We start from the raw sequence: 27,001 nt of genomic DNA on the forward strand, positions 1-27,001 counted from the left end.
TATGTTTGCATCCCATCCATGCGATTCACATGATCCATGTCTCTGTGATAGCAACAATATCTAGATCTGCCTCTAACATCAGGGCGTGCAGATCATGAACTTTGTTGCTTAGACTGCGAGCATTTGTGGTCATCGCTTTCCAGCTATTTTTCAGCGGTAATCCCCCCTTCCATGTGCATCAGCAGCATTTCCTCCCCTTCCCTATGCATCAGCAGCATTCCCCCTTCCCTGTGCAGCAGCATTTCCCCCTTCCCTGTGCAGCATCAACAGCATTTCCCCCTTCCCTGTGCAGCAGCAGCATAATTTCCCCCTTCCCTGTGCAGCAGCAGCAGCATTCCCTCCCCTCCACTGTGTAGCAGCAGCATTCTCCCCTTCCCTGTGCAGCAGCATTCCCCAATTCCATGTGCAGCAGCATTTCCCCCTTCCCTGTGCAGCAGCAGCATTCCCCCCTTCCCTGTGCATTATCATCAGCAGCAGCATTTCCCCCTTCTCTGTGCAGCAGCAGCATTCCCCCCCCTTCCCTGTGCACCCACCCCTTGCCTGCTCCCCATGTCCTGCAGTAGCCCTTTACGCCCCGCAGAAATCTACTTGCTGTTACTGGCCTCGGCATCTTCTGTCCACTGCAGCCAGCCCTAGCGGAAACAGGAAGTTGTTAGAGGGCAGGCCGCAGTGGAGAGAAGACAGTGAGGCCAGTGGCAGCAAGGCGCAGCACTTTGCGGATGGGTGAGCAGGCGAGAGGGAGAAGAAGATGCTGGCAGGGGTGCCTGTGCCCCCCGTTTCAAATCAGCAGCAGCAGTGAGGCGGCACTGGCGGTGAGGGGGTGTCGCCGGCGTGTTCCCTGCATCCGTGTTCGAAAATGGAATTCGGCACGGACCCAGAGACCACTGTCGCAGGGAACACGCAGTCCTAAGTGCGCATGTGCGCTTAGGGTTTTATTATCTTAGATTTGTTTGGTATTCCTGGAAGCCGAGGATCCTGGGAGACACTTAACTATTTTAGGCTCCTTGACTTGTGTTCCAAGGTTAATGCCGCTGATAATGGAATCTCCTAACAGCAACAATTTTCTGGAATGAGCTTTCTAGTGCTTTTCTTCTGGAGTTACTTTCACTGGTTCTGGTTCCATCTCAATTCTTGACTATTAGGCTGTCTATACATTACATAGTAACATAGTAGATGACGGCAGATAAAGACCCGAATGGTCCATCTAGTCTGCCCAACCTGATTCAATTTAAATTTTTTTAATTTTTTCTTCTTAACTATTTCTGGGCAAGAATCCAAAGCTCTACCCGGTACTGTGCTTGGGTTCCAACTGCCGAAATCTCCGTTAAAACCTACTCCATCCCATCTAAACCCTCCCAGCCATTGAAGCCCTCTCCAGCCCATTCTCCCCCAAACTGCCATATACAGACACAGACCATGCAAGTCTGCTAAGTACTGGCCTAGTTCAATATTTAATATTATTTTCTGATTCTAGATCCTCTGTGTTCATCCCACGCTATATATTACATAGTAACATAGTAGATGACGGCAGATAAAGACCCGAATGGTCCATCTAGTCTGCCCAACCTGATTCAATTTAAATTTTTTTTATTTTTTCTTCTTAACTATTTCTGGGCAAGAATCCAAAGCTCTACCCGGTACTGTGCTTGGGTTCCAACTGCCGAAATCTCCGTTAAAACCTACTCCATCCCATCTAAACCCTCCCAGCCATTGAAGCCCTCTCCAGCCCATCCTCCCCCAAACTGCCATATACATACACAGACCGTGCAAGTCTGCTAAGTACTGGCCTAGTTCAATATTTAATATTATTTTCTGATTCTAGATCCTCTGTGTTCATCCCACGCTTCTTTGAACTCAGTCACCGTTTTCCTCTCCACCACCTCCCTCGGGAGCGCATTCCAGGCATCCACCACCCCCTCTGTAAAGTAGAATTTCTTAACATTGCTCTTGAATCTACCACCATTCAACCTCAAATTATGTCCTCTGGTTTTACCATTTTCCTTTCTCTGGAAAAGATTTTGTTCTACATTAATACCCTTCAAGTATTTGAACGTCTGAATTATATCTTCCCTGTCCCTCCTTTCCTCTAGGGTATACATATTCAGGGCTTCCAGTCTCTCCTCATATGTCTTCTGGCGCAAGCCTCCTATCATTTTCAACGCCCTTCTCTTTCTCCCAATTACACTGGCTGCTATCGCTTAGAGAAAACATTTCAAGATCCTGATTCTGACCTTCAGAGCACTTAGAGAGGGGATCCTGGACTAAATGGCAAAGGAAAGTATACCCTATGTGCTGGGGCGAACACTTTGCTCCCTTGATGACCATTGCCTGGCCAGACCATCTCTCTCCTGGGTCACTGGGACTCTAGAAGAACGATGCTTTTTTAATTTCATGCCCCTGTTTTGGGGAATGCTTTGCCCCAGGGCATCTTTGTGAACTCTCGTAAGGTCAGTTCAAAGTTAACCTTAAGACTCATTTGTTTTTGAAAGCTTTTTCTTAAAATTTTTAAGGATGGCTGGAGCAGGGCAGAAATCACTAGGTACTATGTCCCATCTTTTTCCCAGTATATCTGAACCTTTTCTGTTATGTAATTTATGGAGTTATTTCTAACTTTCTGGATTTTTTATTTATTATTTTGCAAATCATCTAACTTGGCAGGTCCAAAATTGTGTAATTCATCAAGTATAATGAATCAACAAACATTTTCAGCAGAATAGCAGCGGTTGGTCCACTCAGCGTGGTCTAAGCCATGGCAGCTTCTTCTCCTGCTTAAAACTTGCTTTTCCCAACTTCAATATATGGTCATGATTATTTTGGGGATCTTCATTAGGAAATGCTCCCAATTAGGAGATTTCGTGTATTTGGTAGTTTTCCTAGTGTGTTCTCTGGTGTGGAATTAAAAGGGATGGCAATGACATGGAAAAGCCCAGGACATATCCCACATCATTAAACTAAAGCAAGCAGAAAAAAAGACATTTGGTGTCTTATGGTTCGCCAGTAATAGTGTGTCCTCTTTGCAAATACTACACACGTGTGACCCACTGGAGCACCACCAGAAGGAGAAATTAGGTTCTTACCCGCTAATTTACTTTCTTTTAGCTTCTCCAAACCAGTAGAGGTTAATCTTTATGAGTGGGTATATATCCAACCATGAGCATTAGGTGGAGACTGAAATCAAAACTGTGGAATAGTACATAATAGATACGTTTCCCTATTCCTATCAGTCTGCCAAATAGCCAAGCAGAACAAAAAACTGGAAACAGAAATAAACAATACTCCAAACAGGAATAACAACTAACATACCCAAATGCTGTTGGAAAATGCAGAGGAGAGATACCAGAAGGAAAATGACCCCACAGCTCGCCAGCTAAGCCAGCCGAGCCACAGCCGCTGTTCTTTAATTCTCCCCGGCCCTAGAAAGATACTAAAACCCACAGCAAAAAACAAAACTGCCCGTGTGACAGCCTCCAACAACACAACAGACATGGTGGGGACCTCTACTGGTCTGGAGAAACTAAAAGAAAGTAAATTAGCAGGTAAGAACCTAATTTCTCCTTCTTTAGCACTCTCCAGACCAGTAATCTTTACGAGTGGGATGTACCAAAGCAGTCCTAATCACGGGCGGGACCCCCAAAGGGTCGACACCAGAACACACTCACCGAACACCGCGTCCAGATGCATCTGAACATCTAGCCAGTAGTGTCTGACAAAAGATCTTTATGCAAGGAAGACCACTGGAGGCACGAGCGAAGACTCAGCTCAAGAAGCCGTTTGACCCCAAGTGGAATGAGCCTTGAGAAATTCCAGAACAGGCTTCTGCCTCAGAAGAGAAGCGGAAGCAATAGACTTCTGGATCCAGTGTGCAATAGTAGCCTTAGAAGCGCCAGCCTACCTACGAGGACCCGCCAGAAGGAGAAAGAGACGATCTGATTTCCTGATCTCCTGGGTCTGCTGCACATAAGAGCGAAGGACCTGACTGACATCCAACTTGCATAGCTGTCTGTGATCAGAAGAGCTCTCCTGATTACCCAACACCGGGAAGACTACAAATTGAGAGACATGACAAGGAGAAACTACTATTGGCAGAAAGGAAGGAACAGGCCTCAAGACAACACGCTCCCTAGAAAACTCAGAGAAGGGAGCCCTACAAGAGAAAGCCTGCAACTCAGAAACACGTCTAGCTGAAGCAATGGCCACCAAGAAGACTGCCTTCAGAGTAAGGACCTTCAAAAAGCAGCCGCCCAACGATTCAAAAGGTGGGCACACCAGAACAGACAGAACCAGATTGAGATCCCAAGAAGGAACAGAGGGCTGCACGGGAGGCCTTATCAACTTGGCCACCTGCAAAAGCGAATCACATCAGGAATGATTGTCAAACGCTGACCTTTCACTAACCCACGAAAGGTGCCAAGGCCGCAAGCTGAACCTGGAGAGAAGACCAAGACAGTCCCCTATCCAGGCCATCTGGCAAGAACTCAACGATGGTAGGCAGGGAAACACGAAAAGAGACCACTCCCCATGCCTGGTACCACTCCTCAAAGAGACACCAAACCCGCACATAAGCCCAAGAGGTAGAAAGCCTCCAAGATCCCAAGAGAGTAGAGATCACATTATCTGAATACACCTTCAGAGTCTGAACCAACTTATCTAAGTCCTCTTCAAACAAAAACAACCCGTGAAAGGGAAATTTTGGAAGTTTAGTTTTGGACGCAGCAACGGTGCACAGCCACATCAAAAGCCCCAGACTTAGCTGAAGTCCACACAAGATCATAAAGAGCATCCGAGAGGAACTAGGCAGCCATCTCAATCTGCACTACCTCCTGATCCACTAAGGACCAGTCATCAGACTCACGATCCAGGACATACTCAGCCCTCCAAAACACGGCGCGAGCCACCAGTCCCGGCACAAATAGCCGCCTGGGCCCCCAAGGCAGAGACATGAAAATTCTGCTGAAGAAGTGTCTCTAACTTACGCTCTGAAGAGACCCTAAGGGCAGAATCACCCTCAACAGTCAAGGTAAGCCACTTAGCAATCGCTGAGACCACCGCGTCCACAATTGGCAAAAGTAAGGTAGCCCTATTCCCCTCCGGGATGGGATGCCCACAAGCCAGGGCATGCGCCAATTGAAATGGTGCCCCCGGCGTATTCCACTGCGCCAGCACGATATCCTGAAAATCCTGAAGCGCAGGAAAAGAGCGGGAGACAGGACGGATCCCCCCAAAGCAGAGGGTCCCTCATACGCAGGGTCTCCGGTGGCACATCGACAAAAATGCAGCACTGCTAAATCAGGTCTAAAAGTGCATCCCTCCAAATAAAAGGTGTACTACGGACGCCTCTGCGCCGGAAGACGGGAAACCCGACGTCCCCTCTAGAGGATCCTGGAAGCCCGCCAAAGGTCCTCATCCATGCCAAAACGCTCCTCCGCCCACCAATCCATAATCTAAGCCCCCCGCGGGCGCTTGGAAGAGGGAGGAGGAAGAGGGGACGCCAAATGAAAAGAGGGAGACAAAACCACAGGGAGTGCGGAGGGCAACCACCCCCGAAACCCCCCGGACGCACGTGGGACCACCAACTGCCTGAAATAGGCTCTGCACAAAGAAAGAAATTAAAGCAGGGGAAAAACCCCCGGGGGTCCTCAGGGATGCCCTGCCCCAGCAGGGGTCGCTGCTGAAACCTGCCCCTGTGTTTGCAATACAGAGGGAACATCACCTAAGGTTGCAGACAAAATGGAGGGAACTGTCTGTCAAAATGGCGAAGATCCTGCCAAAAATAACCCCTTTAGGGCCTGTAGCCGCTGAGAAGCCTGAACTGTCCCAGCCACTAAGCAGGCATGCCAGCATCAGCTGTTAAAAAAAAAAAAAAAAAAGTCAGCTGAGAGGGAATCCTTTTTCCCCTTCCGAGCTGCCTCACTGCCTTCAGCTGGCTCGTGAGGCACTAAGGCCGGGGAGGTCTGGACGCCTGCAGCCACTGACAACAGAGCTCCACAACCACACCGGCCCAAACCACCGAGTTCAGGCCAGCCGCGAGTGCCTCACTGCTGGACCAAATTGTGTTCCACTCTCCTGGAGAAGGGCACAATTGCTCCATATGTGACCTAGCTAGATTTAAAGTGCCGGTTAGTGCAAAAATTCAGTAAAATACAGTAAATTGACAGGGAAGCAACCCTGCAGACCGGCACTACCTCAGGATCTTTTTTTTTTTTTTTCAGAACAGACTCCACAGGCTCTTGAAGCAATATGCCTTGCTTGATTTAGGGGGCAAGGCTTACTGCTGAAGCTCCTCTAAAAAAATGTGGGGAAGGACCCCGCTCAAGACCCGCTGGGTTTGACACCCCTGAGGTCAGACAGACCCCCAAACAGGGCCCACCCAAGCTCTGTCCGGCTAAAAACAGGGACTAGGAACCCCCTATACAAATTCCAACAGCCCTACCATGGGAGAAGGGTACAGCTCACTCTCACCTGCTGGAGATTGAAAGAAGACTGATAGGAATAGGGAAACGTATCTATTATGTACTATTCCACAGTTTTATTTTCAGTCTCCACCTGCTGGTCATGATTGGATATATACCCACTCGTAAAGATTAACCTCTACTAGTCTGGAGAGTGCTAAAGAAACAGGGCTTCTTTTTTCATAAGAGTGTGCCACATTTCCAAATAGTTCACACTCTTGGTGATATTGCCCCTGAAACGAAAATGAAGAGGAACTAACATTAAATGACCCCTAGGAGCTAATTATTTGATTGTAGGGATATTTCCGTATTCACACCTGAGGTTAGGCCTCTATGATGTCATCAAGCCTGAACCATTGTTTCAAGAATCTCTCTCTGCAAGCAACTTTCCAGCATGAATTTTGCAAGAAGTAAGAAGAATGATGCATTATGGGGATGTACCCGAATGTTGCTATTCAAGGGCATTCATCTGTGCTTTAATAATGGAACAGTGTGAATCTTGAAGAAATTATTCTGTTCTTATCTGTCTAACAGCCCTGGGTCTTCCAGCATACATGATACTTTATACAGAAAGGCTATTCATCAAGTTCTGTTTCTGGATTGGTCCGAGGAAGTCATCTGATGAGATTCAAGAAAAGAAAGGTGCTAATTAATTAATAATTAGTTAGTCTGTGATAAGGTCCGGGGAAGCTCAGATCTGCTCACAGATGTTCTAATTGTAAACTTTTTCTTTCAATAATTAGACCTGTAAGTTACCTCGTGTGATTCTCTGCCTAAGAGATAGAAATTCGGACATTTAAAAACTGTTCTGAACTTAGCACAGATAAACGGAACTTATTGCTGATGATTTATAGCCTCATCAAGGATTTTCAACACGTGCAACTTTTACAACAATATTCCTGACGTCTTCCAGCTGACACGAAGTTTTCTCTTCCACCTAATTGTGCCGGAGAGGCTAATTAAGGGTGAGCATACGGAAATTACTTTTATTAGCTTGGGAATTAGATAGGAATCATTGATAAAGGTAAAGGGTTGAAAAGTTACCTGGGTGATAATATAATCATTTGCTAATCAGGGATTATTATTATAAGGAATAGTGTGTGTGTGTAACAAGAAGTTTTACTTAGTTGTCTAACCATTAGATTGTGACAATCATGTACTGAGTTTCATTTGTGTAATTAGATATTTTGAACAATATTTAGATTCTGCAGCTGGCTTGTGAATTATATTTTTCTATTTTCATAATAAAGATATTTCTCATTAGCCTGGGTTTGTGTCGTATAATTAGACCATGATATTTGAACTTGAATAAAAGGTTATGGTTTTCTCTAGACCACTTAACAGAAACGTAACGTGTTTATAATACTGCTAAGTGAACCATAAATCCTTCTACAGATTTTGGGGGCTCGTTTGCCGGGATATCTAGGTTTCTAATTTACGACTGTAGCTATGTCTGTGGACACTGAGACTCAGATTTCGTGGCATGCTCTTGAAAAGGATGTTTTTCAGAAATTGGCTGTGCAAGTTTTAAAACAGACAGATTCTGATGTGTATTTTTCTGACCTTGTACGTTTATTACATGCTGATATAGAGGACTCTAATCAGGCGTATTGTTCAGTATTGCAGCGTCTCCTACATGCTCGTACTAAACCTACAGGAGAAAATTATTCAGAGCTCATTTGTGCATTGTTTGCTTTTAAAACTTCTATCTCTGCTAGTTTATCTCAACAACGTCAGCTTCAGAGTGATTTATATGAGCAATTAGAGGATTGTAAAAATTCTTTGCAAGCAGAACGGACTCGTAATGATTCCCTTGAACTGTTAGCTTCTAATTGTGAAGATCAACATTCCGACTTTGATCAGGTGATGTCTGAGTTACGACATCAATGTTCTGAGTTGAATGCTGAACTTGAAAGTCAGAAAAAAAGTACAGTGGATATTTCTTGTGTTAAGTGTCCATCTTTAGTGACGCAACTTAATACTGTCCGGGCTCAGAAGGCAGATTTACAGCTTTCTTTATCTACTTGTCAGAAAAATCATGCTGAGGTTTTGTCCAGGTTGCAGAATGAACTAGCGGACGTAACTTCTGCTTATGTTTGTCTGGGTGAAAAGTTAGATGCTACCGAACGTCTGTCTAATGATAAGGCAGCCCGTGCTGACAGGCAATTATGTGCTTTACAAGCGGACTTTGTTGAGTCTCAGAACCGACTTTCCGAAAGCGAGTTACAAGTCACAAAGTTAACTGACTCGTTATGTCAGGCAGATGCCGATAATTTGGCTCTGCGCCAGAATGTTCAAGATATATCCTTCCAAAGAACTGCGTTAGCTTCTGATGTGAAAGTTTTACAAGACAAAGTTGCTGCTATTTGTAGTGAGAGGGATATTAAAACTGTCTCTCCCCCTGTGTCACCTCTTCATTCTCCTAAACCGGCTCCTAGAACCGTCTTTCGTTCTTTTTACAGCTCTAGTGGGGGAGGTGGGAACAGGAATTCGCAGGAGTATTCTGATTCTACTGCAGATGACTTGTTGCCTAGTAACAAACCCTGCCCTGAGAAATTAGTGACACTAGCTGACCGCCCAGTGCAGCAACCACGCCCAGTGCAGCAACCACGCCCTGTAAGGTCTATCTCAAATTCCTGTGACGTCACTGAACCTTCTGACTCTAAACCACGCCCGGTAAGGTCAGTTTACAGTGAGCCTAAACAACCACCAGATGGCACCAAAGCACCAGACATTTCACAACATACTCCACAAAGGTTACAGCACAATAATGAAACAGGGAAAGAAACTCAAAAGAAAGGAGGTGGTTATACTATACCACCCTATCACGTACAGATAATGAAGATGTTTAAACAAATGATAGAACCTTTTAGAGAGGGAACTAAGCTAACTATTGAAGCACATTTGGCCTCAATACATGAGTTCTTTGAGACTTATGCAGTGACAGAGGACAGTGATAAGCTTCGTTTACTCCGTTGGTCCTTTGCTTCTGAGTGTTCTGAGACGTTGCGATCCATCATCACTGGTACTTCGGATGTGTTAGAGGTGGAACAACAACTCAAAAGACGTTATGGTACATACGCTGATTCCATTGAATCTCGCAAAGCTGCATTCCATTTGCGTTGTGGACTCCAAGAAAATCCCCGTGAATTTGCTTTCCGTCTGAAACGACATTTCTTTCCAGACAGGACTCCTTCTGAGGACGAACTGGAGTATGGAGAATTCCGATCTCTCTTTGCAAAAGCCTTGCCTGAATATATGAGTGTGGTTGTGGCTGGTATGAAAAAGGCCTCTTACTCATCGATCTTAGCCGTAGCCGAGGATTTCTATGATCATAAAGTCAGGGTTCCTGCAGGCCCATCTGAGAAACCGGTGCCCAAAGCACGATCTAAGGAATCTAAGCTGAGTGTATGTGCAGTTCAGACTTCACTTGCTTTGGAACCTAGCTCTGTAGTTTCCACTCCAGGACCTGTTTCATCTCGTCCAGCGGACCAGACTTCCTCTTCTGATGCACCACCCAATAGGGATGGACCCAAGACACAGAAGAAGAGACGGCCCAATAAGCAACAGAAGCAGAGTGACCTCAGTGTGATAATGGAACAATTGGCTCAGGTGGTGAATCGTATTTCTGCCCTGGAATTGACTTCTAAACAATTGGCAGCATCTGTCCCCGCGAGAAAGGAACAGACCTCAAGGAGAAAGGATAACAATATCAGTTACAGGCCTTCCGGAACTCGAGTGGTCAAGTCTGTAGTAACTGATACCCATGCTTCCATAGTAGACGACCTGGATGACACACCCGAATTGTTAGAGGATGATACCGCATGACTAGTTCGAGAACCAATTTCTCCACCCACTATTGTATCTTCTGTCCAAACAACATCTCCTGATGCTACACAAGACATAGATCTGGTACAATCCAGTGAATTATCTGAGAACACCGAGTGGCTCCCTTCGTGGGATTCCATTAAGTCACACAAGTATTTCTTGGGTAGGTTAACGCCTATGGGTCAACGGTACACTATACCTTTGCTTCTCCAACAGGTTTTGTCTTGTCCCGGTTTACTTGATACGGCTTCAGAAGTGACTTTGATCACTCAGGGACTATTCCAACGTTTGCAGACTACCCTGGGTACCCAGAATCCACTGTCGATTATTCCCAGTGATTTGTCTTTGGTTGCATATGGACATCAGAACATTGAGACAGTTGGTCAAACTTGGCTAACCTTGCAGTTAGGCAAAATGAATGTTACACACCCAGTGATTATTACCACTAGTCCAGGAGAGGAGTTTTTGATTGGAAACGATCTTTTGAAGAGATTGCGGCCTATTTTGGATTACGTCCAAGAAGTGGTCTGGGCTCAGGTGACTCGTCCCCTTCCTTTTGGAAAGGTACCAACTACACGCCTTCCCCAGGTTACCAGTACTGTGGAACGAAACGATACTTCAATTCGAATAAATTTCCTGCGTTCAGCGGATCCACACATTTTGGAGCTACGGTATGCCAATGTTCCAGAAGGGGGTCCCACAGACCGTGAGATTGTCAGCGTTCCCAAGGAACAAATATCTGACATTGTTCTCCAGGCTGACCATTTGGAGATTGTTCTGAAGTCTACGTTCCCCGTGCCAGATCCACCTCAAGAGACTGTCCAAGACCCGACCTCATCTGTTTCCAGTTCTTTGACCTCTCATCCTCGTCTACTGGCTGTACTTCACCAGGATGATACTGACTTGTTTGTTGATGTTCACCTGCACGGTTCTGTCCCAGTTCAAGCTCAACTGCTACTCCAGAGTGACATCTCCATGATTAGTGAATCTTTTTACTGTCAACTTCAGCGAACCACATCAGTTCCGTTTGTTCGGCGCCACTCTACTCACCTACCTATACCAGGTCAGGGGGTCAAGCCTCTTGTTGGGGTTTGTAGCCTTCCGCTGACCCTGGGTTCTAAGACTTTCTCTCATCACTTTTCTGTGGTGAAAGGCCTATACACATCCTTGTGTTTAGGATCAGAATGTCTTGTTCGCCTAGGAGTCTACGTTGATTTGGTGAACGGTGTGCTTTGGAGCAGATTGCATGGCACCCCGGTAGAAAATGTGGACCTGATGGATGGTCTGAAGGCTGGACAACTTCTTCCTCAAGTTTGTGAAGTGGTTTGTGCTGAAGACGTCAAGATTCCTGGCCTTGTGCAGGATTTTTCTCTACCTCTTCGTTTGGCCCATGGTCAACGCATGCTCGATGATATTGGCTTTTTCAACCCGAATACCTCTTTTCTCGAGCATGGTCTTTCTCTAGGTGCTTTACCATGTCTTGAAGTACCTACCTCTTCTTTCCATGTATTGATTGTCAATGCTCAACCTACGGAAGTCTTTCTCTCCGCTGGAGAACATTTGGGTTTTCTGGTGGGTGAATCTTTTCCTGATGTTGAGGTAACATTGCCTATCATTGGCAGCTTGTCTTCCATTGTTGACCCCTGCCAAGGGGGGGATATACTGGACCGAATTTTTACCTCACCTAAAGGACTCATTTCACTGGACTTCCTTTGGCCATATGATGCAACGACTTCCCATGTAACAGTGGAGAATGATTTTTTGATTTTATCCAGGAAGTTAGCTCTGTCTGACCAATCTAAAGCGGTGAATGCCATTGATTCTTCATCTTTGCAAGAACAGATTGAAGACCAAGTGGAAATCTCTTCCAACCAACCTTTTTCTAAGTTTGATGCTATGGTAAAGGAACAAGTGGATCTAGCTGATGCGTGCTCTTCTGATGAAGAAAAGGCTCAGTTCACACAGTTGTTGTACAAGTATCGAGACCTTTTTGCAGTGGATTCTTATGACACTGGTCTGACCGATCTACATGTGACAAAGATTCCTATGGATCTCCACAGTAAGCCCGTCTTTGTACGTCAGTATAAGATTCCTTTGGCCTCATATGAGTCCGTGCAAGAGATACTTGATACCTTAGAAACTAGGGGTATCATTAGGCTTTGCAACAGTACATACAACTCACCCTTGTGGCCAATCCTGAAGAAGAATAACAGTTGGAGAATTGCCTTGGACTACCGACAGCTAAACAAGCGGGTACCCTTGTCTAGGTGGCCTATGGCCCATCTTGACCAGAGCTTGACTACCATCAAAGGAGCTAAGTATTTTACCAGTTTGGATTTAGCTTCTGGATTTTGGACAGTTCCTGTACATCCACCGGATCAATACAAACTAGCATTTACCTTTGGGAAGAAACAGTACACGTGGAATAGAACACCTTTTGGTTTTCTGAACTCTCCAGCTGAGTTCAACATATTTCTCCATAAAGCCCTTCCAGATGCGGAAGCTCGAGGAACTCTAGTCTATGTGGATGACATCCTGATCAAGAGTCCCACCTTTCAGAAACACCTGGAAGAGGTAGAACATGTGTTCCAACAATTGCAAAATGCAGGAGCTAAATTGACCCTTGCCAAAGGTCAATGGTGCCGAACATCTCTGAATTATTTAGGGTATGACATTTCCTCTGAAGGTCTTCGACCACAGAAGAAAAGGATACAGGCCCTACAACAGTTGAGGAAACCTACCAATTTGACGGAACTTCGTTCATTTTTAGGAATATGCAATTATTCTCGACAGTTCATAGATCAGTATGCAGAGATCTCTAGACCCTTGGTTGCCTTACTAAAGAAGGATGTACCTTGGACGTGGGGTCCTGAACAGGAAGATGCTATGCAAGAGATGAAAGAGCAGCTTAGTCGCTTTCCTTGCTTGTCCTACCCCGAGAGTGGTCGTGAATTCTTCATCGACCTAGGATTCTCCAAACACTCTATGAGTGCTGTCCTGTACCAGAAATACGACTCTGACAAGCGTGTGGTGGCCTATGCAAGCAAAGGCTTCACCGATGTAGAGAAGAAGTATTCTGAATGTGAGAAAGCTCTACTGTCAACTGTTTGGGCTCTTCAACATTTTCGGAGTTATATCCAAGGAGAAAAACTCATTGTAGAGACTTGTCATCAACCCATTAGTTTCTTGGGTAGTGACAAGATCAAGACTGGTCGTGTCTCCAATAGCCGAATAGTCTCATGGACTTTGGCTCTCCAAGGATGGCCTTTACAGGTAAAGTATGCCCTGAAACATCGTAACACAGTAGCCCAAGGGATAGCAGAATTGCATGATTGTACAGAACAAGATTCTCTTACAGGTATACCAGAACCTGATGTTCCACCAGAAGAGGAGGAACCCCATCGTCATCATCTTTACGATGAACACCTATGTGCCAATATACCTCAAGTCTACGTAGATGGCTGTGCCTTCCACCAGACCTCGACCCATACTCTGGTCGCAGGAGTAGGTGTAGTGTGGAATGCCGACACACCTATGGAAACCTTGAAGTATAGATTGGGTGCTAAAACCAACCAATACGCAGAGATTGTAGCAGCCTTGGTCGCTGTACAGTCTGCGGTACAAAAGGGGATCCCAGAACTGATTATCTGTACAGATTCTGATTATGTGCGTCAAAACTTTGTGTCTCACTTACCCGTGTGGAAAAAAAAGGACATGTTAAATTCCAAAGGAAAGCCTGTCCATCATGGCGACTTGATTCTAGCCTTAGATCAATTGGTACGAGACAATGACATGAACATCTACTGGAAGAAAGTGAAAGGTCATGCTAAGGTTAATAGTTCTGACAAGATCGGAAATGACCTTGCGGATCAACTGGCCAAAGAAGGTGCTTTGTCAGGTGAACTATGGCAATGCCCTGAAGAGTTGTTTTCAATGGTACATGCTATTACTCGACGCCAAGCGAAACAGGTAGCTGAAACACCTGTAGTGCAGTGGGGTAATGATATCCCTTCCTTTGATCTTGTAACCGCTCAGAAGACCGATCTTATCCTGGGAAAGTTCTATAACTTCATACAGAATCCACAGGATCATCCATTGTCTGAAGACGATCAGAAGGATGAAGAACTGAGGATACTCTACACCTCCAGAGAGAAATTTTCGATTCACCAGGACCTGCTCACTCGGACGAGTAAGCATGGTATTGTGCAGTGGGTTGTACCCCGTGCATATCGAGGAATCATGTTGCAACATGCCCATGATGAACCTTGTGCAGGACATAGAGGTGAAGAAGTTACCTATGAGACACTGAAGCAAGTGGCCTATTGGCCTCACATGCGGCAAGATGTGCAGTTATATACGAGAGGTTGCTTGACTTGTTGCCAATTTCAACCCTCGACACCACTTCACCGAGCACCCTTGAGAAAGAAGGGTTTGGTCATGCCCTGGTCCGACATCCAGATTGACTGGATTGGTCCAGTGGTCCGTTCCTCCCGAGGTAATAAGTATATGTTGACTGTCACTTGTTTGTTTACAAAGTGGATTGAGTGCTTGCCTGCACCCAATTGTACGGCAGAGACTACCGCTACCTTGTTACTGAATCATGTGTTCAGTAGGTGGGGTTTGCCCATGAGAGTGGACTCAGACCAATGATCACATTTCACTGCGGATGTGATGCGACATATGTGGAAGATACTCGGAGTGAAAAGTAAATTTCACATAGCTTACCACCCTCAATCATCGGGACAAGTGGAAAGAGCGAATCGTACCATCATCACGATCCTGAAGAAGTACGTGTCTACCTCTGGTAAGAATTGGGACATGAAGTTACCTTTGGTACTGATGGCTATTCGTGCCACGCCTCACCGGTCTACGGGGGTGACGCCTTTTGAAATGATGACAGGTAGAGAAATGACATTACCAATTCATTTGTTGTATAGAACTAATGATGTAAATCTTTCTAGTGCTACTACTGCTCATGAATATGTCACCCATTTACGTAACCATTTACAGGGTGCATTTTCTTTTGCCCAGAAAAATCTGGAAATTGCTGCTAAAGGTAGAAAAGCCTATTATGATCATAGGACTACCACAAAGGAATACCAAATTGGCGACAAGGTATTCTATTACAATTTTGGCAAAACCAAGGCCAAAGAAAGTAAATTTTTGCCAAGTTGGCATGGTCCATTCCCTATAGTGGAAAAAGCTTCACCTGTGGCCTATCAAATTCGCATCAAATCAAATTCTCCAGGTGCAGATGTCCTTAAATGGGTCCACATTAATCAACTGAGACCATGTCATCCCAGTAAATTTGCCCAGGATGAAACCATTGTTGTGATGAAGACATTAACCTAGCAACAGCCTAGGCTGTTCTCTCTCTTTTCTGTTTTTCAGATGGCGAAACGAGTTCTGCCGATGCTGTTCCTGGTTGTCCTGCTGATTGGCGTTGGTACCAAAGTAATCGATCCTGGTCCGCAGTCCCGTGTTGTCCTTCAAGATTCTCCTGGTTTCTTGTTCTTCCCGTTCCAGATCCTGCTCCAGCATATCTTCTTTCGATGTTTCTCTTTTCCATTTGGACTCTACTCCTACTGAAACTGAATTGGAAATCTGGATGTTTTCCGTGGACATCCCATCAACTTTACCCTTGAAGTGGAACAATATTTGATGACAAAACCTTCCCACACCATTGAACTGAAAGTTGATAATGATAAGCTTCATATTGAGGACTTTCATATTGGCTCCTCCAATGTACATGAAGTAGTTGATACCCGCAATTTTGATCTTTTTATCACTGTTGTTATTCCAATTTTTGCCATCCTGTGGGTTCTCTTATTTGGGTTCTCTGTTTTTGCACTCTATGAGACCATCCGTATTAGACGTCTTATTCAACAGAAACCATTACATACAGACTTAAGAATGCATGATTTCATTGCGGCTATGAAAGAGTAATTTTGCTAGCCGTATTTTTGATTATGATCTTCCTGTCTTAACTTTTGCTTTGGCATACCTTTTGTGCCTTGCTAAGTAGTTATGATTTTTTGATTTTATCATATATTGCCATTATTCAGTGATTTTATTATCATTTATTTGGCTGGGCACATATATTTTGCCCTTGCCTTTATGATTATTATCCATTGATTATTGATATCTTTGATTTATCGCTGATTTATATGGTATTGCTTATGTTTATGCATTTTTATATCACCTTGGGTCTTGTCGATCCTTTCCTACTTAGTTAGGTTGAAGGTGAAATAGACTCCATTGAAGTTATTTCTCCTCCAAAAGGGGGGACTGTAGGGATATTTCCGTATTCACACCTGAGGTTAGGCCTCTATGATGTCATCAAGCCTGAACCATTGTTTCAAGAATCTCTCTCTGCAAGCAACTTTCCAGCATGAATTTTGCAAGAAGTAAGAAGAATGATGCATTATGGGGATGTACCCGAATGTTGCTATTCAAGGGCATTCATCTGTGCTTTAATAATGGAACAGTGTGAATCTTGAAGAAATTATTCTGTTCTTATCTGTCTAACAGCCCTGGGTCTTCCAGCATACATGATACTTTATACAGAAAGGCTATTCATCAAGTTCTGTTTCTGGATTGGTCCGAGGAAGTCATCTGATGAGATTCAAGAAAAGAAAGGTGCTAATTAATTAATAATTAGTTAGTCTGTGATAAGGTCCGGGGAAGCTCAGATCTGCTCACAGATGTTCTAATTGTAAACTTTTTCTTTCAATAATTAGACCTGTAAGTTACCTCGTGTGATTCTCTGCCTAAGAGATAGAAATTCGGACATTTAAAAACTGTTCTGAACTTAGCACAGATAAACGGAACTTATTGCTGATGATTTATAGCCTCATCAAGGATTTTCAACACGTGCAACTTTTACAACAATATTCCTGACGTCTTCCAGCTGACACGAAGTTTTCTCTTCCACCTAATTGTGCCGGAGAGGCTAATTAAGGGTGAGCATACGGAAATTACTTTTATTAGCTTGGGAATTAGATAGGAATCATTGATAAAGGTAAAGGGTTGAAAAGTTACCTGGGTGATAATATAATCATTTGCTAATCAGGGATTATTATTATAAGGAATAGTGTGTGTGTGTAACAAGAAGTTTTACTTAGTTGTCTAACCATTAGATTGTGACAATCATGTACTGAGTTTCATTTGTGTAATTAGATATTTTGAACAATATTTAGATTCTGCAGCTGGCTTGTGAATTATATTTTTCTATTTTCATAATAAAGATATTTCTCATTAGCCTGGGTTTGTGTCGTATAATTAGACCATGATATTTGAACTTGAATAAAAGGTTATGGTTTTCTCTAGACCACTTAACAGAAACGTAACGTGTTTATAATACTGCTAAGTGAACCATAAATCCTTCTACATGATACAGTCACTACACGTAAAAGGTTTCCCTTCAGCATGCATTCTCTGCTGTATTTCAGGTTCACCTTTCATTTGGAACCTTTCCTACACTGACAACACAAAAAGGGTCTCACCCTGGGGTGGATTCTCTTGGGCAATAATAAATGATATATCTTATCAAGGCTTTTTCCAGCAATGTCACGTAGAATGGATTTATTCCCTTTCATCTATCCCTGGTGGAGTTGAAAAGCCATTTGGTCACTGTTTTTGTTTCGTAAGGGTCTCTCTTCTCTCAAGTGTCTCTGGAGCTCAGGGATATTTGTGAGTTCCCTGTCACTTTTCTCACCCTCAGTGACTGCATCCAGGGAGTCTCTTGCAGGGTTTCTCTGCTTCTTCTCTGATTTCTGTTGATAATTCCTTGTGTTTTGACCCTCATTCCTCAGGGAAATATTCTCACTGACATTTCCTGATTGTCTTGGGATAGGTTCATTTTCTAGAAGCCATTTTTCTTGATTCTCCTCCCTCTTCGTCTCCTGAATCTGCTGGATAGAAACAAAAGACGGTAATCGTGCATTAGTAACTATGGAGCACTAGTAGCAATCAAGAAACACAATTTTCTAGGCTCACAGAAGTACATGGGATTTCTGATGTTAAGAAAATTCCGCAATAAGCCTTCAAACCTCTCTCTTTTTAAAAAAAGTTAAGTTATGAAACTAATTTTCCAACTAGCAATAAACCTAAAGGGAAAAATAACAATTAAAGAAAGGTGTAACAGCAGCAAATACAGCCCATGAAAACATCAAAACAAGAACTCAGTCACCCACAACTACAGCAAAATGTCTTGATCCCGCCTATAACAACCTCCGATTGCATGTTCCTTTTCTCACAGAAAATTCTAGAGCTGCCTAGAATCCAAAATTATATAAACTTTTTATTTTCTAAAGCAAGTCTAATAGTTACAAGAGAACTCCAAAAAGAAGATGCTCCCAAAGAAAGAGCAAGAAAAGTTTTAAACCTAAGCATGTTATTTGCCAGTCTGGGTTTTTAAAATCATTTTTCAATATAGCAATGTTACCCTTCCCACCCTGCACAATGCACGTCTCCTCAGTTCAGATAGCTAGCAGAGAAGCCAACCTAGGGGAGGTGGGTGGGATGTGAGACCACTTTGGGTAGGAATTTTGGATGAGTGTGAAGGACCACCTTGTCATGATGGAACACTGTTAAAGGTGGATCAGCAACCAAGGCTTGGAGCTCACTGACCCGTCGGGCGGAAGTGAGGCCAATGAGGAAGACAACTTTCCAAGTGAGGTACTTCAGGTGAGTCTTGTTGAGAGGTTCAAATGGAGGTTTCATAAGTTGAGCAAGAACAACGTTGAGGTCCCAAACCACTGGAGGCGGTTTGAGGGAAGGATTGACATGGAAAAGTCCTTTCATGAATCTGGAAACCACAGGATGAGCAGAGAGAAGTTTCCCTTGAAGAGGCTGATGGAAAGCAGCAATTGCACTGAGATGAACCTGTATCAAGGTTGATTTGAGGCCCGATTGAGAAAGGTGCAAAAGGTAGTCCAAAACTGAAGACAAGGAGGAGTGTTGTGGCTCATGATGATGAGAAAAACACCAAGAAGAGAATCTGGTCCACTTTTGGTGGTAGCATTGCCGGGTATCAGGCTTCCGTGAAGCTTCCAAGACATCCCTTACAGGTTGAGAGAACTGGAGAGGAGTTATGTTGAGAGGAACCAAGCTGTCAGGTGTAGAGACTGCAGGTTGGGGTGGAGCAGAGATCCCTGGTGCTGTGTAAGTAGCGAGGGAAATACTGGTAAAGGGTAAGGCTCCCTGGTGCTGAGTTGAAGTAGAAGGGAGTACCAAGGTTGTCTGGGCCACCGAGGAGCAATCAGAATCATGGTGGCATGGTCTGACTTCAGCTTGACTAGAGTCTTTTGAATGAGAGGAAATGGAGGAAACGCATATAGAAAGAGATTCGTCCAGTCCAGAAAAAATGCATCTGCCTCCAAGCGGTGGGGAGTGTAGATCCTGGAGAAGAACTGAGGCAGTTTGGAGTTGTGGGGGGCTGCAAAGAGGTCTATCTGAGGTGTTCCACACTGAGAGAAGATCTGATGAAGGGGCATGGAATGGAGAGTCCATTCGTGAGGTTGTAGAAGACGACTCAAGTTGTCCGCTAAGGCATTGTCCACCCCTTGAATGTAGACAGCTTTGAGAAAGATGTTGTGGTGAATCGCCCAATCCCAGACCCTCAGAGCTTCCTGGCAGAGGGAGGCCGATCCCCTTCCTCCCTGTTTGTTGACATAGTACATGGCGACTTGGTTGTCTGTGCGGATGAGGACCACTTTGTCGCGAAGCAGATGTTGAAAGGCATTGAGAGGGCGTTGAAAATCGCCCTGAGTTCCAGAAGATTGATGTGGCACTGGCGGTCCGCACTGGTCCAATACCCCTGAGTGCGGAGGCTGTTCAGATAGGCACCCCATGCATAGGTCGACGAGTCGGTCATGAGGATTTTCTGATGGTGGGGTGTGTAGAACAGTAAACCTCTGGATAGATTGGAGGATAGCATCCACCAGCGCAGAGATTGTTGAAGAGCAGGAGTGACCTAGATGTGTCGGGACAGAGGGTCGGTCAGCTGCGTTCACTGAGATGCCAGAGTCCACTGGGGAATTCTGAGGTGGAGTCTGACAAAAGGAGTTATGTGAACTGTAGAGGCCATGTACCCCAGGAGAACCATCATGTGTCTCGCCGAGATGGACGGGCAAGAGGCCACTGAGTGATACAGGTGGAGGAGAGCTTCTAGGCATGACGGGGGGAGGAATGCCCTGAGCTGTGTAGTGTCCAGAACGGCTCCGATGAAGGGGAGAGTCTGGGAAGGTTGTAGTTGGGATTTTGGAAAGTTTATTTCGAATCCCAGGTGCTGCAGTAACCAAATCGTCTTCTGGGTGGCCAGGACGACCCTCTGGGACGTCGAGTCCTTGATGAGCCAGTCGTCCAGTTAGGGAAACACCTGGAGGACGTGGTTCCACTAGGCACTTGGTGAAGACTCTGGGTGACGATGTCAGGCCAAAGGGAAGCACTTGGTACTGAAGATGAAGATGTCCCACCCTGAATCTGAGGTATTGACGGGAGGCCGGATGGATGGGGATGTGAGTGTAGGCCTCCTTGAGATCTAGAGAGCATAACCAGTCGTTCTGCTCGATGAGGGGGTACAGGGATGTCAGGGTCAATATGCAAAATTTCTCTTTGACCAGATACTTGTTGAGCACCCTGAGATCCAAGATGGGGCACAGATCACCCGCCTTCTTCAGGACGAGGAAGTACCGAGAGTAGAAGCCCCTGTTCTGCTGGGCCGGGGGAACCGGCTCGACAGCTCCGAGCTGCAATAGGGCCTCGGCTTCTTGGAGAGGAAGGGCGGTCTGGGTCAAGTTGGAAGGATACTCTCTTGGAGGATGTTCTGGAGGAGCTTGGTGGAACTGAAGAGAGTATCCCTCCTTGATAATGGAAAGGACCCAGAGGTCGTTGGTGATGGGCGTCCATCAGTGGTAAAAGTGGTGGACGCGACCTCCAATTTGTAGAGTAGCTGAGGGTGGTAGAATGACTGGTTTTAGGCCCTCTATGAGGCAGTCAAAAGGGCTGAGAAGCCTTAGGCACGGTAGATGGTTGAGGCTTGTGCTGCTGCTTTTGAGTATGCTGCCTCTTTACAGGCTGTCGGATGGAAGGAGCCTGTTTCGGTGGGTAATGCCGCTGGTACACCAACGGTGGGCGTGATGGGCGAGGCGTGGCAGGCTTATGCTTCGGGCGCAGTATGGACTGGAAGGACTTCTCGTGTTCCGAGAAACTCTTGGTCGGCATCTCGATGGATTCGTCGAAGAGGTCGGCGCCAGCACATGGGACATTGGCAAGCCTGTCCCGGAGGTTAGGGTCCATATCGATGGTCCTGAGCCATGCCAGACGTCGCATGGCCACTGCACATGCTGTGGCCCGAGCAGACAGCTCGAAGGCATAATAGGAGGATTGCATCAATTGCACCCGGAGTTGGGACAACGAGGCGAGGACCTCCTGGTACTCAGATTGTGCCCTCGGGTCTAAGTAGGGCATGAATTTCTGTAGTATCGATAGGAAGAACTCAAAGTAGGTGACGAAGTGGAAGTTGTAGTTCAGAACTCTGGATGTCATCATGGAGTTCTGGTAGATCCTCCTGCCAAATCGGTCCATGGTCTTGCCTTCTCTACCAGGTGGAACCGAGGCGTAGACCTGGGAGGAGTGAGATTGCTTCAGCGAGGATTCCACCAGGAGGGATTGATGGGAGAGTTGGGACGTGTCGAATCCCTTGTGGTGTGTCATGCAGTACCTGGTATCCATTTTGCCCAGCACCATGGGGATGGAGTAGGGTGTTACGAGGCACCGTACAAAGGTCTGATCCAGCAGCTTGTGTAAGGGAAGCTTGAGGGATTCAGCAGGTGGTTGAGGGAGGTGCATAGTCTCCAGGTATTCCTTTGAGAATTTGGACCCTGTGTCCAGCTGGATGTCCAAGTCGGCTGCCATCTGCCGCAGGAACGAGGAGAAAGGCAGCTGGTCGGCCAAAGCAGGGCCTCGAGAGGAGCTTGAGGACGTCGAGGTCTCTGGATCCAATGAGGATGGGGATCGAGGTGGTGACAAAGATCCCTTCGAGCCCTCGAGCTCCGGCATTGGTAAAAGTGAAGCAGCCCGTGGAGAATACTCCAGGAACGGTTGTTTTCGATGAGGCGAGGCATGCCTGGACGAGTGCCTCGATGAATGCCTCGATCGATGATGCGGGCTTGGTCTGGAAGTCGGCCTCAATGCTCGAGGCAAGTGGGTCTTCACTGAGGCCCCCAGAAAGTGGATGGGGCTGGAAGTGGTTGACTGAAGCAGGGATGTTTGCCGTAAAGACTCGAACCCCAGCGTCGGGGTGATCGGTTCCAATGGAGGCACTCGCAAAGACTCTGCTCCTTACATCGAGTGAATCGGTTCCAGTGGAGGCACTCGCAAAGACTCTACTCCTTGCATCGAGTGAATCGGTTCCAACGGAGGCATGGTCAAAGACTCTGCTCCTTGTGATGCATGCATTGATGCCAGACCAGACACTCGCAGAGACTCTACTCCCTGTAGAGAGTGTGTGTATTGCTGAGGCACTGGAGGTGGCTCGACCTCGCGGGAGGACTCCGTGTGCCCAGGCTGGATTTGGGAGAGAAGCTTAGGCCCTATTGAGGTTAAGAGCTCGATGAATTGCTTCTCCAGCAAGGTCTGGAACGAGGCTGGCAAGGATGGATCTGCATCAGCAATGGGACCACCTGCACGGGCCTCACGCTCCTTCGGGGTAGTGTGGGAGTGCTTGGACTTGGAAGCCTTGGGCACTTTTAACACTACCTGTGGAATGGGCTGCTGTGCTACTTGACCTGGCGAGGCAGAGGAAGGCATCGCAGCAGGCGCTGGAGTCTTGGCCGGCACGAACAAGGCAGGCTTGATGAGACTTGGGCCTGCAGAGGCAGGAGACTGTGAAGTTGGAGGTGAGGATCCTCTCGATGAGGACGGCTCCGCTGAGGACTCCATGAATAGCGATTCCCACAGGATGCAGCGACGCTTGAAAGCACGTGCAGTGAGTGTGGAGCAAGGCCGGCACGATTTTGGAAGGTGTTGAGGTCCGAGACACCGAATACAGCGTCGATGAGGGTCCATGAGCGAAATCGAGCGCTGGCACTTGGCACACTTTTTGAAACCGGTAACAGGCCGGGACATAGGCCGAAAAAGCTTCGCCGCGAGATTGAAGCCGCGGGGCTGTGGCCACGTGGCCTGCCCAGTCGAACGGATGGAAGAAATTTTTTTTTTTAGAAAACAATAAAAAAACGACAAAAATCGGCGATTAAGAGAAAAATAACCCAAAACCACGGACTTTAGAAGGCACGAGTGGATGGGGTCACGTGATGCAGCCTGCTTAACTGGACGTGTGGACGGAGAGCTCCCGCTCCACTGACTTAAAAACAGCGATTAAGGCTGCCCTGTCCCGCTCCCCCCCAGGTAAATTTGTGTCTTACCGATTCGGTCCCTCCCTTGCATTGCGGAGGCACCTTCGGGGGTCGGCTGCCGAGTCGGGTATGCCCATTAAACCGGCCCGAAGTGCCTGGAATAAGTCTTTGCCTGCAGCTCCCAAGATGGCGGTGGAACACGCTGCTTTCACGATCCCAGCCGGAGACTGGATCGCGGATATCACCAGGTCCATGTCTGCAGCGTTGGCGGACCGGCTAAACAAACTCCAGTCGGCTGTGGACGAGGTGAATGAAAAATTTGATTCCCACAGCCAACGCTTGCTGGAGGTGGAACAACGGGTGTCCGATCAGGAGGACACGTGCAGAGGCCTGGCGACACAGATGGAGGAGCTCAGGAAGACAACACAGGAGCTGGCTGAAAAACTGGTGGAGCAGGAGAATCGAAGCCGCTGAAACAACCTGAGGCTCGTTGGGCTTCCGGAGACAGTGGTGGACCAGGACCTGTACCGTATTTTCACAACCTGGCTGCCGGCTGCGCTGGGTCTGCCTACGGACCCGACCCGATATGGCTGTGAGAGAGCCCATCGCATCGGAGCAAAACCCACTGACGGGAGGAGAGTGCGTACGACCATTGCCCGCTATACCAACTGGAGGGAGAAGGAGCTGTTCCTCCAGGCGTATCGCAAGAAAGGAGCCTTAGAATATGAAGGCGCCCGTGTGTTGGTCTTCAAAGACTACTCTGTGCGGGTTGAGGTCCAGCGTAAGCTCATGGCGCCATTTTGCACGGATCTGCACAATCGAGGGGTGAGGTTTGCGCTGATGTTCCCGGCCAAGTTGCGAGTTTGGCATGATGGCATGACCCACACCGTGTCTATGGTCGAGGAGGCCAGGGCCTTGTTGGCGAAGATGCCCGCCTGAGGTGACCGCTTGGGCATTTGGTACCTGCACATCTGTCTCTGATCTGGTGGGGCTTCTGGGGCTGACTGAATCCGGGGGCATTTGTGTGCTTTTTTTGAGCCTCGGTGGCCCGGATAGTACCTGCTGGGACTGATTCTCTTTTCTACTAGCAACTGTTGCGTCTGCTTGCTTGGGGAGAATGGCTGGGCTTAGCTGCCTTGCCGGAACATCCTGAGAACTGATTTACGTGCTGTGGTCCCTGGGGTTGAGAGCCCACCGGTTTGTGTCTGACCTTCTCCACTTCACCTGCTGTTCTGCTGGGACTTACTGAACTTTGTGACCGGGGGGATGCGGGAGAGGGGAATTTGGGGGAGTGGGGCGGAGGTTCTTCGGGCAGGCTAGGGGGGCTTGTCTTTGGGTCTGTGTGCCGGAGTGGTGCGCTTGTTCTGGGGGGTAGGGAAGGGGGGAGGTGGGAGGGGGGGTTGGGGGGTGGGGAGTGTGTGTGGGTGTGTATGGGGACTGGTTGGGGAGGTTGAGTGGGGGTGGAGGGGGGCCTTGATTGAACACAGGATGCGACCTTTCTCTCTGGGAGCAGCGGAGCTCAGCTGGGAGGCTTGGACTGCTCCACTTTATCATACTACTGCTGTTCTGACACCTGAGGTGCCTGCTGACCCTGGTTAAGCATTACATCTTGCTGCGGGGAGGAGGGAGGAGGGGCTTTCTTTCTTTTTTTCTTCAGTCTTCCTTTCTCTTTCTCTATTCTCACTGCATCTTTGCTACTGTTCCCCTTTGTTGTCTTTTCCTATGGCGGACTTGAAAGTGGTCTCGTTTAATGTCGATGGTATCCATTCTCCCATTAAGAGGGCTTGGGTCCTGACTGGCCTGCGCAAGGCAGGGGTGGATATTGCTTATCTGCAGGAGACCCATCTCACTCAGATTGAACATACCAAATTGAGGAAGAACTGGGTTGGTGAAGTCTATTCCTCCGCATTTAGTGGGCGGCGGCATGGGGTGGCGATTCTGTAGCACAAACGGCTGCCATTCACGCTACATAAACAGCTTCTTGATCGGGATGGGAGATACATCATTGTTCTGGGGGAGGTCTGGGGTCTGAAAGTCTTACTCTGCAACTTATATGCTCCAAATGCCTACTGTCATAAGTTTTTCCCTACAGTCTTGTCCTTGGTGTCCACCTATCCTGAGTACCAAGTGATCCTGGGGGGAGATCTCAATGTCACGGCGGCTCCTGGGGTGGACTGCAAACCTCCTAGGGCTAGCCTGAGGGATCATGACAACAAGGGGGTGGGCTTCTTGATGAAACATTTAGATCTAGTTGATGTGTGGCGAGCCTTACACCCTTATGATTCTGAATTTACCTTTTACTCCCATGTGCACAAGGTTTACGCCGGTTGGATTACCTTCTCCTTGATAAACGATTGTTCTCCTTGGTTACTAAATCTGAGATTATTGAGACCACGATCTCTGACCATGAGATGTAATGTAATGTAATGTAATTTATTTCTTATATACCGCTACATCCGTTAGGTTCTAAGCGGTTTACAGAAAATATACATTAAGATTAGAAATAAGAAAGGTACTTGAAAAATTCCCTTACTGTCCCGAAGGCTCACAATCTAACTAAAGTACCTGGAGGGTAATAGAGAAGTGAAAAGTAGAGTTAGAAGAAAAATAAAAATTAAAATAAACATTTTAACAAGACAGCATTGATCTAAATACTTTGGAAGGTAGAAGAGAGGAGAGAAAGGAATAGAAGCAGAAGGGGGAGTCGTTGAACAGTAGATTTCTGGAGAAATTTAAATGATAGAAATAGAACAAAAACAAAGACAAAAGGCAAAACAATAGATAAGATTAAAGATAAATCATAAGCTGGAAAGAAAAATAAAATAAAACTTTGTCTTCAATCCACGGTTTCAGCGTCAGTGATGAAGTGGAGCAAGTAAGTTTAGGAGGAGCGATTGACATTTCCAGAAATGACTTCTTCAGGGAAGAGACTTGGCAGACAGTCCCAGGATGCCTATGTCTCCTCCCCTGCGATGTTCTACCATGAGATGGTGGGGGCTTACCCTGACTTTTTCCAGGGGCTGAAATGCTTCCTCTTGGAAATTGTCCCCGCATTTGTACCATGATCCCGAGTTCTGGACTTTTTTACGGGCGAGATGGGTAGATTACCAGGCTACTAACGCTACTCCGGAGGTGGGACCGGTGTCCTTTTGGTATGCGTCCAAGGCGGTCATGAGGGGCCACATTATAGCCTACTCGGCTGCTAAGCACAAGGCATGAGAGGGGGAGCTTTTGAGTCTTACTCAGCAACTTCATGGGTTCCGTAGGGTGCATATAACCACCTTGTCCGATTCGGACCATCTGGCATACAAGGGGATCAGGGAAAAAATTGAGGCCCTGCTCCTTCAGCACGCGGAGCAGTCTCTC

The 27,001-nt window shown here is 46.6% G+C and overlaps 1 pseudogene; it reads right to left on the reverse strand.

The window, feature by feature from the left end:
• Positions 1–27,001, reverse strand: part of LOC117355283 — a 76,196-nt pseudogene that overhangs the window by 25,487 nt on the left and 23,708 nt on the right.

Source organism: Geotrypetes seraphini, chromosome 2, assembly GCF_902459505.1.
Source record: "Geotrypetes seraphini chromosome 2, aGeoSer1.1, whole genome shotgun sequence".
Lineage (NCBI taxonomy): Eukaryota > Metazoa > Chordata > Amphibia > Gymnophiona > Dermophiidae > Geotrypetes > Geotrypetes seraphini.